General features: G+C 32.3%; 1 protein-coding gene across 1 annotated transcript in view; it reads left to right on the top strand.

Moving 5' to 3' along the window:
* osy (ABC transporter oskyddad) overlaps positions 1–12680 on the top strand; it is a 96228-nt gene that overhangs the window by 23347 nt on the left and 60201 nt on the right. The window lies entirely within an intron of this gene.

Here is a 12680-nt window from a genome sequence, read left to right as displayed (position 1 = left end):
AAACCATACATCAAAGTTATTACGCGGCAAATTCAAACTAAATGAAGTGTCACTGACTTCGTTTACATATATATATATATATATATATATATATATATATATATATATATATATATATATATATATATATATATATATATATATATATATATAAAATAAATAGATAAGTACTCTTTGATCATTCCCATATTGATTTCAATTTAAGATCCACCGGTATACAGCTGTTTCAGCCTATTGGGCATCGTCAGTACCGGGCAGGCGGTCCTCGATTGAAGACAAAATGAGAAAAAACCAAGAAAGTACTTGATAAAAATAGCTGCGTAAACGCAAGCGAAACATAAGTGGAACCACCTATTGGTGTGACACCCAAGTCAACTTGCCAAGTTTTTATGTCAATGTTGGTGTTTTGACCAATCAACCGACAACTGCGGTAGCAGAAATTTGGGAAGCTAACCTGAAATGCCATCGGAAAACGAATCCACATGTTTCTAGAAATGATATGAAATCTAGAAAGGTTAATGCAGTCAAGCTGCTGGAAAATAATTCCATGAAAATCAAAAAATAAATAGATAAGTACTCTTTGATCATTCCCATATTGATTTCAATTTAAGAGCCACCGGTATACAGCTGTTTCAGCCTATTGGGCATCGTCAGTACCGGGCAGGCGGTCCTCGATTGAAGACAAAATGAGAAAAAACCAAGAAAGTACTTGATAAAAATAGCTGCGTAAACGCAAGCGAAACATAAGTAGAACCACCTATTGGTGTGACACCCAAGTCACTGGAACTGAATGCTATCATGTGACATACCAAATTTCATTAAGAGAAGTTGAGCCGTTATGGAGTCAATCTGAAAAAATATATTTTTTGTCGCTTTCAACACCCAGTAACTCGGTTATTATTCATCTTAGGGTATATGTTTATTGGAACTTTTATCCCTAAAATCCCTACCATCAAAGTTTGTCCCCTTTATTGTGGGACACCCTGTATATGGGCATACAAATTTTACCAACGAATAATACATTCTGATACACTGAACAAAAATTCTGTCAATTGCACAAAAAAATCATATCGATAATTCAATAAACAATCCACAGGAACATAGACAGAATTTCTCATAAGAGGTGACCGACATTCAACAACTTTTTTGGCCAACCCTGTAGACACACGAACGAAATAAATTTTTTGAAGGTGATTGACAATGTTTCATGATGAATTTCACTAGTTCGGACTTCCATTGTCTACTATATGAAATGATTTGAAATCCCTGAAACAACTAAAAAAGGAGAATTGAAAATGAATAGCTGAAAATAACAATTATATTAACCAAAATAAACCTGATTCCTCCGAGAGATGACTATTTATAGGTCGTTCGAGTACTTTCACTTATCCACGCTTTCCATTTTCTGCTTCACTGGTTCCGTGGGAGATGACCGTTTTGGCGGGAGTTGGCCATTTTTCGCTTGATGATGGGTTTCCATATGTTGCGTATTTCTACTCTGGCTTGGCTGAATACGTTGTTGGACAACATGTATGTGGCTTCCTTGAATTTTCTCCTTAACCAATGTTCCTCTCTGTGCAAGATCTCAGCTTGGGACCACTCGATGTTGTGTTGATCCGTTGAAGATCATTTTTGATGATGTCTAGTTCCTTCTCGAGACCTTCCTTCGTATTACAAAGCCCAAAAGCACGAAGGAAGGTCTCGAGAAGGAACTAGACATTATAAAAAATGATCTTCAACGGGATAGCTACTCCAAAGCGATGGTAGAAAAGACTTTGGCTAGAAGACAGCAGGAGCCTCGCAAGGAAGAGAAGCCGTCACAACCAGTGCTTGCACTTCCCTACATCAGAGGATTATCGGAGAGGATAAGAAGAATTGGTTCCAAGTACAACATCAGAACCTGCTTCAGATCCGGTAACGCTATCCGTAGCAGCCTCACGAAAACCAGGCCACCAAACGCGGACTGCGATTCCAAGAATTGCATTTATCGGATACCCTGTGAGTGTGGAAAATCCTATATTGGTGAAACTAAGAGGTCATTGAATGTTCGCATTGCCGAGCACAAGAAACACACACAGCGAGGAGAAACCAGCAAATCAGGAATAGCAGACCATGTTTGGATCCATCAACACAACATCGTGTGGTCCCAAGCTGAGATCTTGCACAGAGAGGAACATTGGTTTAGGAGAAAATTCAAGGAAGCCGTATACATGTTGTCCAACAACGTATTCAGCCAAGCCAGCGTAGAAATACGCAACATATGGAAACCCATCATCAAGCGAAAAATGGCCATCTCCCGCCAAAACGGTCATCTCCCACGGAACCAGTGAAGCGGAAAATGGAAAGTGGGGATAAGTGAAAGTACTCGAACGACCTATAAATAGTCATCTCTCGGAGGAATCAGTCCAGTCATCACCCGAAGACGATTGTAGATACTAACAATCGAAACGTCGTGAACTAACGTGACTTGGAATCTCTCCACTTTTTATTTTTATTTTCTTTTTTCATTTCTTTATTTTCATTTTATTCATTCAATTGTTCTATTTTTACTTATATTTTATTTCACTATTATTTCATTTCAGGTTTATTTTGGTTAATATAATTGTTATTTTCAGTTATTCATTTTCAATTCTCCTTTTTTAGTTGTTTCAGGGATTTCAAATCATTTTATATAGTAGACAATGGAAGTCCGAACTAGAAATTCAACGAAATAATTCTTCTAAAAAGTTCGATCAGATTTGTCTGAAGAAAATAAAATCCAAAAATCAACAGAAAATACGCATGTGTAGACAAATTTCTTGATATATATTAGACATTTAATGCTTTTTGTGGCTCGCCCTGTCCAGTTACAAAAAACTTCTACGAACTAAAATTGTTTTTCTTGATCACTGAAATAATACCTATATCTAAAAATTTAGAAAATCTGACGACCTACAGAATTGCATGTATCAAGAGACATGTCCTTTTCAGCATTCTCGTTCGACAACGTAGAATGACATATTTCACCATTTAGCAAAAGCACAATTGCGAAACAAATTATAATGAACACAAAAGATTAGGATGTAATGTTAACATATGTCTTGAGGAATGCAAGGTGATACGAGATCCACAATAACGCCAAAATTACCGGATCTCAGGTTTACCGTAAAATGCATATTGAGCTGATACCGGTGTATGTTACTGCCACACCCTCTGTAGGCAACATCGAGGAACTTCTGAAGTATAAAATTGCATAAAATGGGTCCAATGTAAGATCCCAACAAAAATTCAATCGTGCCTTTCCCCACCCTTCCTACACCTGATGAACTCTATATACACAGGGATACAAGACGAGATCCGAAATCGGATCTCGCCTTGAAAAATGGATCTCTACTTGTATGTTTTATATCTTAAAAGGATCTCGATTTGTTCGGAAATATATATATATATATATATATATATATATATATATATATAGAGTTAAGCATTTTAGCAACTTGAAAAATGTACAGTAAAATGGATTAACGTCAAAAAATCAAATCAAAACTCTGTAAAAAACAATGAATTGAACATAAATTGTTTTTTACTCATTTTTCCAGAGAGTATGATTTGTAATTTTATTCATTGGCAAAACAAATCCACAACTCAATAAATTACAGGCCCTGAAGAAGCTTTCCACTAGACGCGAAAGCTTCTGTGTGTGTGTGTGTAAACGGTCATTTGTCAGCCCGTAGAATATACGACGCGTACTTTGTCAGTCCTTGGGAACGTCGGTCGTCCCGGTTTTGGGCTAACCAACGTTTCCCACTGTATATAGTGTTTTAAAGACATGTTATCATGGAAAATGACGTTTGGCAAATTTTTGGTTGGGCCGACAATTACACCATATACACATCATAGCTGATACACCATCCACTTTCACAAAACTTCGTCAGGCGGCGCGGCTGTATACACCTGATGTGAATAGTGTATTTGTGAGCCCAGGTTTATACGAACACTTTCAATGGATAGCATGTTGGCCAGCCCACAATCGGGCAACGCTGCACTTGCATTTAATGATGGATAATATTCTAACTAGATTCTCGGGGTGCAGAAATCCGATAATAGAGATGGTTTTTTTTAAAGTTCGTGTTTTGTATGTTTTTATGTACATGCGTGTGGAAACCTACTGTTTCCGTACTAGTTAAGTTAATAATAGTGCCTTTCCATTAGTTCAGACTTCCATCGTCTATAATTATCTGAAATTCCTGAAAGAACTAATAAAAAAAATTAAAAATCAATACCTGAAAATAACAATTATACTAACCAAAAAACCTGAAATGAAATGATAGTGAAATAAAATACAAATTAAAATAGCACAATTGAACAAATAAAAACAACTCCCGCCAAACGGTCATCTCCCACTAAACCGGTGAAGCGGAAAAAGGAAAACGGAGATAAGTGAAAGTAGGTACTCGAATGACCCATAAATAGTCATCTCTCGGAGGAATCAGTTCAGTCATCACCCGAAGACGATTGTGGATACTAACAATTGAAACGTCGTGAAGTATCTTGGCTTGGAATCTCTTAGCTTTTTATTTTTTGTTTAATTTTTTCACTTTCGACTTATATTTTATTTCACTATCATTTCATTTCAGGTTTTATTGCTTTCAGTGATTTCAAATCATTTCATGTATCAAACAATGGAAGTCCGAACTGATGAAATTCAACATGAAACATTGTCAATCACCTTCAAGCAAACTAATAGTGAGCTTTCCATTTAGCTTGTCGAAGCATCTCTTATTTTTGCTCTATCTTAGATGCAAAAATTTGTGTATGTTATGAGTTGGAAGTATCAATATAGTTTTGCTGTTTGTCGCCAGTTATATTTTCAAATGGTAGATTTTCAAATTCAAATGATTTGGTATGGACGACTTAACCGAAATAGCGCAGATTTGAAAAACTGTCGGCACAAAAATAATCGAAGTGTGACTGAGTAGAAATGAATAAATGAGAAATGACATTTATATCACAAACGAAAAATGTAGAATATAATGAATAATTCAGTAATGAATTTATTGAAAAATGAATAGTGGATATTTAGAATTTCCACCTCTTTCAATAAATTCTATACAAAAATCCGCAGCACCACTACGGATTTTATAACTTAGTTCAAAAAACAGGTGCAAATCACACGAAGTATATTTTCTATGACATGTCAGTAACGAAATTCTGAATGACCAACATAAGGTAAAATATAATTTGTAAAACAGATATTGGTTATAAGTTTCAATTTTCTTTTTCCTGGCAACAGTTTTTTCGAAAACTCGCTTTAAGTTTTTGGAGGTATGATGTTGTTCAGATTGAACATAATGAAGTAGAGATTAAAACTTATTAACGGTGAGGATTTTACAGGATTCTCCAATTTTATTTTATTATGTTGACTGTTCCTGACGATAAATACATCATATTATCATCGATTATAACCTGCAGCAGACATTTCAACCAAAAAAAGGCTTGGAATGTTTCAGCATAGAAAAAATTTGATCAGGTTGAATAAACATTTATTTGAATGAAGTATTCTTCAATTTGAGAAATGCTGACAATAATTGTTCACTAAACTAATACACACGTAGTATGAAAAAATAATTTATTTACAATGAAATGAAACTACAACGTGGGTTGAAAAATATCAAATGAAAAATATTAATATTATTTCATCTTTCTATAACAATTGTGAATGTATTCTTTGATTGTAGCCCAGTTTCTATTTTCAAAAAATTATGAATATTTCTGTTCCTTATATTTTAGATACGAACAAGGACTCAATTCAATTCTTCCACTTCTTTTTTTTCAGAGCATTTTTCTCTTCAATCTGTTTTGCGAAAAACTTTTTGACTATTTAGTTTTGTTCCTTAGACTAAGTTCGTCTTTGAGAAGGTTTTATTGTTTTTGAAACTGTGCGTGTTTGATAATCTGAAATGATATCAGTGTGTTGGAAAACTCTATCAAGATATCAAACGGTTTGAAAAAGGAACCCACTTTAGCCTCTTTTTAGTATTTATTATTCTCAAACGAATTGAAATGAAACTTGTGTTATCAAATATCGGTTTTTGGTTTCCTTCAATAATATTGTTGCATATTCAACACATATTTGGGACTTGAGCTTTCTCAATATTTTCATTATTGAAATTTTGAAAACTTTCCGAGAAGATTAGACGGTTTGATTTTAAAAAATGAAAGGACCATACTGGAAAGTGATTTGACTCATTTCCAGCCTATACTCAGAGATACAGATGATTCCATTATAATAAATAATTAACTGCAAAATTGTTTATATATGGAATTGTTTTCGAAAGGAGCCACGTTTAATATCTCCATGAATAAGACAGTAATGTAAATTTCCCGAAACACATAAATTTTTATGAAATATTATCAGGTATCGCTAAGATGCGTACCCCATATGTGCCACTTATTGGATAGGTGATTTTATCAGGAATTGATTTCTAATTTACTGTGAAGAAGAACCTTGAAGTATAACAAAGTTTCAGATTAATTGATGCAATCTCCCACAAAAAACGTATACAAAAGTTATTTCCATTGTCAAATTTCTAACAGAAAACAACTTTTGTCCCGTATCTCCGTTGAATTATATCTTTCGGATTTTTGGCAGAGTTTCTCACACGAAACACTTCAAAATACTTTCTAAAAGTCACAGCCAAAAATATTTCACTAAACAGTTTTACAAAAACGCAACACGTGTTTCGCCATACAATGCCTTCTTCGGGCGTATCTTTACTCACTATGTTCTACATATTCAATGCTTAATATACCTAATTTAAAAATTTGAAGTACCTACATAAGTACCTAAGTTTGTAATGAATTAAATTACCTGAGCTTACGTCCCAGTTTCTACATTTGAAAAATATTCAGTAACAGGAAGTTAATAAATTCTAATTGATCATTTAGTAAATTACCCGATTTCTTGAATCTATTGATTTCTCAAGATTGAATTTGATAGAAGATTGAATTTCAAACTCTTCTCTTCTAAATGTAAAATGTCGTATTCATGACTGAAGTTATGTCCTTCTGCTAAAAGGTGGTTTGCAAATGTGGAATTGGCCTTTCTATTAACAAAACCACATATGTGCTCTTCAATTCTTTGGAAAATGTTCTCCCTGTTTGGCTAATAAACAGTTTTCGGCACGAGCCACAAGTCATCTCATATACTCCTGATCTATCGGATACCGAAGTTTTGTATTTATTGTTTTTAATAAATACACTCAGACTATTATTCGGACTATAATTCGTTCTGTGAGCTAAGTTCACGCATTCTTTCTTAAAAAAAACGGACAATATTATTAGTTGGTTCAGCCAAAAATGATAACTGACGTTATCGTGTTTTGAATTTCGGTAGAACTGGTCCATGACTTGCTTTTATAGTTTTTGTTTGATTTGTTTGATCAAACTGAGCTCTGTCTGGATATTACTCTCAGACAGTGAAATATTCAATAGTCTATGAAAAATAATATTGAATGCAGCAACTTTATGCTTGTAAGGGTGTGTAGAGGAAATATGTATGATAATGTCCGTGTAAGATGGTTTGCGGAAAATTGCAAATTCATGTTCATTGTTATTTTTTGTAACGGTTGAATCAAGGTAATTTATTGAATTATTTACCTCCCTCTCAGTGATACATTTTATTGACGGGTGGATGGAATTGACATATTCAACGAACTTGCCTAATTGCATATCTGATATCTGTAACGATTTCATTATCCACTAGTGATTAATGGATATCGTAATGTTTGAAAAAACACATGCATTATGAATATTTCATACAACAGTCCTGGACAAAATGTAATTTCTATTTGAATAGAAAAAATCCGATGAGCTTCCGTGAAGCATCATATTTGGTCTAATACTTAAAATTAAGTAGATTCTATGTTATTTGTAATAGTCATATACCAATATATGAGGAAAATAAGTACTTCCTAACTCCACCAAAATATTGGCAAGCCAATCAACTGAATAGCATTGCAAATATCTCAAAGAGTTTCGCGCCAAAATATATAACGCGTGTCAAGCAATTGCAGAATCCATAGGAATACTGAAACTTTAATGAAATGAATACATATAGATTCGCCTCGGTATTTCTACGAGAAATGAAGAGAGTTAGGGAAAAACTTCTAGCACAGGTATATGTGGGTCCATGGGAAGCATATTTCAAAATTATTTTGAAATATACAGGGTGACTCCCAAAAAAGTTACATAACAAAGTTATATTTTTTCTCATGGAACACCCTATATTTTTTTATATTTTTAAATACTATAAACTAATATAGACACTATAAAGGTGAGTTACTATTATATTTTTCATACTTAAAACTGATCTTTTCTGAGAACTTTAAAAATACAGACCATAATTTAAAAATTGTTTTCACGCTGTAACGTGCATCGAGCTGCTCGTGATTAAATGTACTGCTTAGCTCAAAGGTTGAAGTTTGAAATGAAAATTTCAAAATTTTTTATGCAATTTTGAGGCAAGTGCCTCAAAATTTGGACACACATTTAATTAAATAACTTCCTAAAGTTGAATGGAACACCCCGTATTCAGTGGCGTAATTTGATGCAGAAGTAGATTCCCTTTAAAAGTATATTACGGTTTCCTACACCTACCTCTTCTACTTTTTACACAAAAGGCGTTTTTATATTTTACTTATGAGTATTTTTTTATGTTTAAAATGAAACACGCTGTATTGTAATGAAAAGCCTGAAAAGCGTTTTAAACACCTTTTTATTGTAGAATACGTAGATTCGCTAGGAGCACAAGTTTAATTTTTTTAAAATAAGGTGTATCTAAAGTAAACTGCAGGCAAATGTAAAAACTAAAATTTATTGTCATTTCTGAAATATTGAAAAGCATTCTTTAAAATAAGAAGATGCATGTGTCCTAATTATTGAGGCAAAATATGTTAAATTTGTAACTGTTTCTTAGCAAATATATTAGACTTCATGGTGGAATAAATATCAAAATTACAATATGGGATCAATAAAAACATACATTTACAATTGCCTATAAAACCCATTCTACTATTTTCTCAATAATAGTAGGTTCTGGCCTAGATGACGTTAATTATTAGTATGAAACAAAAGTATTTGACAGTGAACCAAACAATCATTCATTACTTGGTATAATAGATTAAGTTTCTGTTTGTGACTTTGATTCCAATGAAGTTCTCGAAAGAAAATTCAATTTTTTGAATTTCTTACTATTTTTGGTAACATGAGTTATTACAGAATAATTACATAAATGGACAAACCTTTATGTTATTTGTAGTTTATGATAGTGTCAGTCATTTACGAGTATAATCATGTAAATTATATATTCTTAACCATTAGTGAATGACCTTCTAAGAAAAAATTTAAAACAAATTTCGATAATTCATTATGGTAGTCATTCTCGTCCAATACAACTTATACTTTGAACCGTTGTGAAGCAGATCAAGGATATGATTGCCAATCAAAAAATAATGATTATGTAGAGGTGTAACATTTTCACCAACGTGAGGAATTTTCCTTCTAAAATTAAAATGTGTTCAAAAATAAACTCAAGGATTTTTTGAAATATATTTATTAATTATCTTGTTTCTTTATTTTAATGATCAATATTTTGTTGCACCTCTCATTTCATTATTATATTGCATTAACGAATTCAAGGTGACGTTTGGAAAATATGAGAAAGTTCAAAATAAATGAAACACACATTAGATAATTCAACTAACAATTTCGATAAAGTGATTTTTTTCTGGTTTCACTTCCTCTGGGATGAGATAAATACAGAAGAAAAGCAATAATTTGCTTGGATACATTTTATATCTTCTTCAAATAATAAAAATGGCTGGAGTTGAGTGAAAAATTTCGAAAGTAATATTGTTATCTCGTAGTTCAGCCGTGTATTACTGATGAGATCTGTGGTGTGAATTCAAATACTTTGTTGTTGGGCTCTGGTGTCAAGAAGTTGACTCGCAGTTAAAGCTGCATTAGAAGACAGACATCGAATCTCGTTCAGTGGTCAATGTCGAAGTTTGGCTTTACAAAAGACTACCTTGGGAAGCTTCGTTTATCTTTGATATTTGTGGATTGAGACTTCTAGCGATCCTGTAGATGACATCTTCGTTTGAGGGAAATATTATCGCCCTCACTAATTATCCAATGTTTATAAATTTTCGTTATCCAGAAATTTACGTGAAAATAAATTTATTGGTGAATAATTTAGTCAGTTCTCTTTCAATAATTTCAATTTCATTTCTCTCTACAATGAATGTTCTACAATAAATGTTGATAAATTCAGAAACACTTTATTGTCAGATTTTCACTGAATAGTTTACAATACCGCAATACTGCTGTAGATCTATTTCCATTTACACTATGTTCATGTATTCATAAATATATTCTACTTTTCATTTTGTTAGTAACATTCATGCTTTCTTTGTAAGATTCTACTTGAACAATTACTTTAAATGTTATTCCTGTATTATATCGTTTTTCTTGTATCATTTATATTTTGTTTTGTTATATTGCCTTCAACATGTTTTCTTCTGAATTTGTATAAACCCAGATATAACATAATCTCCTTCAATTTGAAAATTTTGGGAAAATAGCTTTTACTTCGAAAATGTTGAAGTAGGGAATAACATTTTCATATCATATAGGGTCATTATAAATATTATTTCAACTAAGAGTGGGATATTGAATTAATTACATTAATTCTTAGTATTATTGGTTTCATTGGCATAATAATGGGCAATGAGAGTTAAAATGATAAATTCTTGGAAATATGATTGACTTTGATTAATATTTTTTAGGCAAGTACTATATATAACAAAAAGTAGTTTTTCATATAAACAATATTGAAGTGACTCTCCTTTTTTTTAAAATAATTTCCATTTGACGATTGTGTGAAGTTTTGAATTGTCAAATCAACATGAGAGTTAATGTTTGTTTTCTGGACAAACAAAACACTTTGTCATTTTTTAATCACATCTTTTTCAATTCATGCTGCAAGGTAAACCTGCTATTATTTTCATAGTATCTGTCATTAACTTAATTCTTCTAAGATCAGGTTCAGATATCGCAAATTTTCTATTTCGGGTTTGAAATAAATTCTTCATAATAAATATATGCAAATTTGTTACGTTATTGAATTTTTTATATTTTCCGACAATTTCCAGTGTGTTCCATCTCTTCCGCAGTCGTTTGGAGTTCCCTGTTAATGTTTATGACCTTACTATGGAAAATATTAGAAAACTCACAAGTTCCTTTTTGAAGTAATAATTTCTAAATCAACTGATGCATCCAGTGCACTCCTATTCTCCGGAACATATTGCTAAATTCCACTTATGTAAGCAGGTATTTCTTCTGCATGCGCAATACTTAATTGTTATCTAGATCACGGTCAAGAGTTATTACTGAATATAACACGAACTTCTCTTACACGGTGAACTTCAATAAAGATAGACAACCTCATAATTCATTCTCAGAGAATGAAAAATTATGTTTAATACATTCATTAATAATTCCCATCATAATTTTAGATAGGTCCAGAGAACGTTAATTCAGTTGTGCAACGTATTTTAGTACCTACGTGATTTCAGTGGAATCTAATTGATTTTCTCTTGTACCTCTGGGCGTGTTATTTCATGTTACTAGTAAACATATGTCACTAAAAATCTCAATTTCTACAAAATATAAAACCTCATCGTTTTTTCACTGGCCTCTTCATATGCTTTTATTTGATATAATTAGCAAGAGTTATTGGAAGAATAATGATGTTCATGAAAAAAAGTGTTATGTACAATGAACTTTATATGTCGATGAATGTTGATGTCGAAAAAAATTATAATAGTAGATAAAAACAGAATTAAGTAGATGATAATAATTCCATAAAATTTCATCATTAATTTTTCTCTTCGATGCAGAATGACTTCCTGACATTTACGAAAATATGTTATTATAACATGAAACAAATAAGGGAGTAGCCTTGGCGGTATAACTCGTTTGGTCGTCAAGACTGATCGCCATCTATTTGTTTTTTTTTTTTCGAATTGATAAATGGTATTTTTTATAGTTTCCTAAATACCAAAATTGTGGTATTAACACATATAAATGTATAATTATGAATTTAAATCAGTTTGAAATATCAGAGGATCTATTTTTAACACGCCAATAGGGTCACTGCCTCAATAATAAACATCGTCTCCAAAATGTTACACCAAAAGTTTTCGACTCCAAATATCAAGAATTCTCGACGTTTATATCGATGAACTAGAAATAAATGTATTCAATTAATTTCGGTGATGTTAGTGACGTTAGAAAGGTAAAATTCCAGTGTTCCTTCTGAATGGGAATTCGAGAATACATTTCCTAATATCTCTAATAAAAAGCTCTGCATGTATGCATATACATATTCTCATTAACATATTACTCTATGAAATCAGAGCCTTCAGAAGGTGACAACATCACCTTGAGAAGCCTCATTCACCTTCCATATTTGTGGATTGAGTCTTCTGTCGAAACCATAGATAGTAGCGACTTTACTTACATTATTATCAAAATATTGACTTTAGGATTTTGAAGCATTATGGTTTCATTTCATTTGCAATGAAATGAATAATTATAGCTTCAGAAATTATTGTTTTGTGATAATGAAAAGAGGTTCC

This window comes from Leptinotarsa decemlineata, unplaced genomic scaffold (assembly GCF_025532065.1).
Source record: "Leptinotarsa decemlineata unplaced genomic scaffold, Ldec_3_MD MMD2_P_RNA_scaffold_9, whole genome shotgun sequence".
Taxonomy (NCBI): domain Eukaryota; kingdom Metazoa; phylum Arthropoda; class Insecta; order Coleoptera; family Chrysomelidae; genus Leptinotarsa; species Leptinotarsa decemlineata.
Note: the sequence above shows the minus strand (reverse complement) of the source record. Positions and strands in the feature narration are given on the sequence as shown.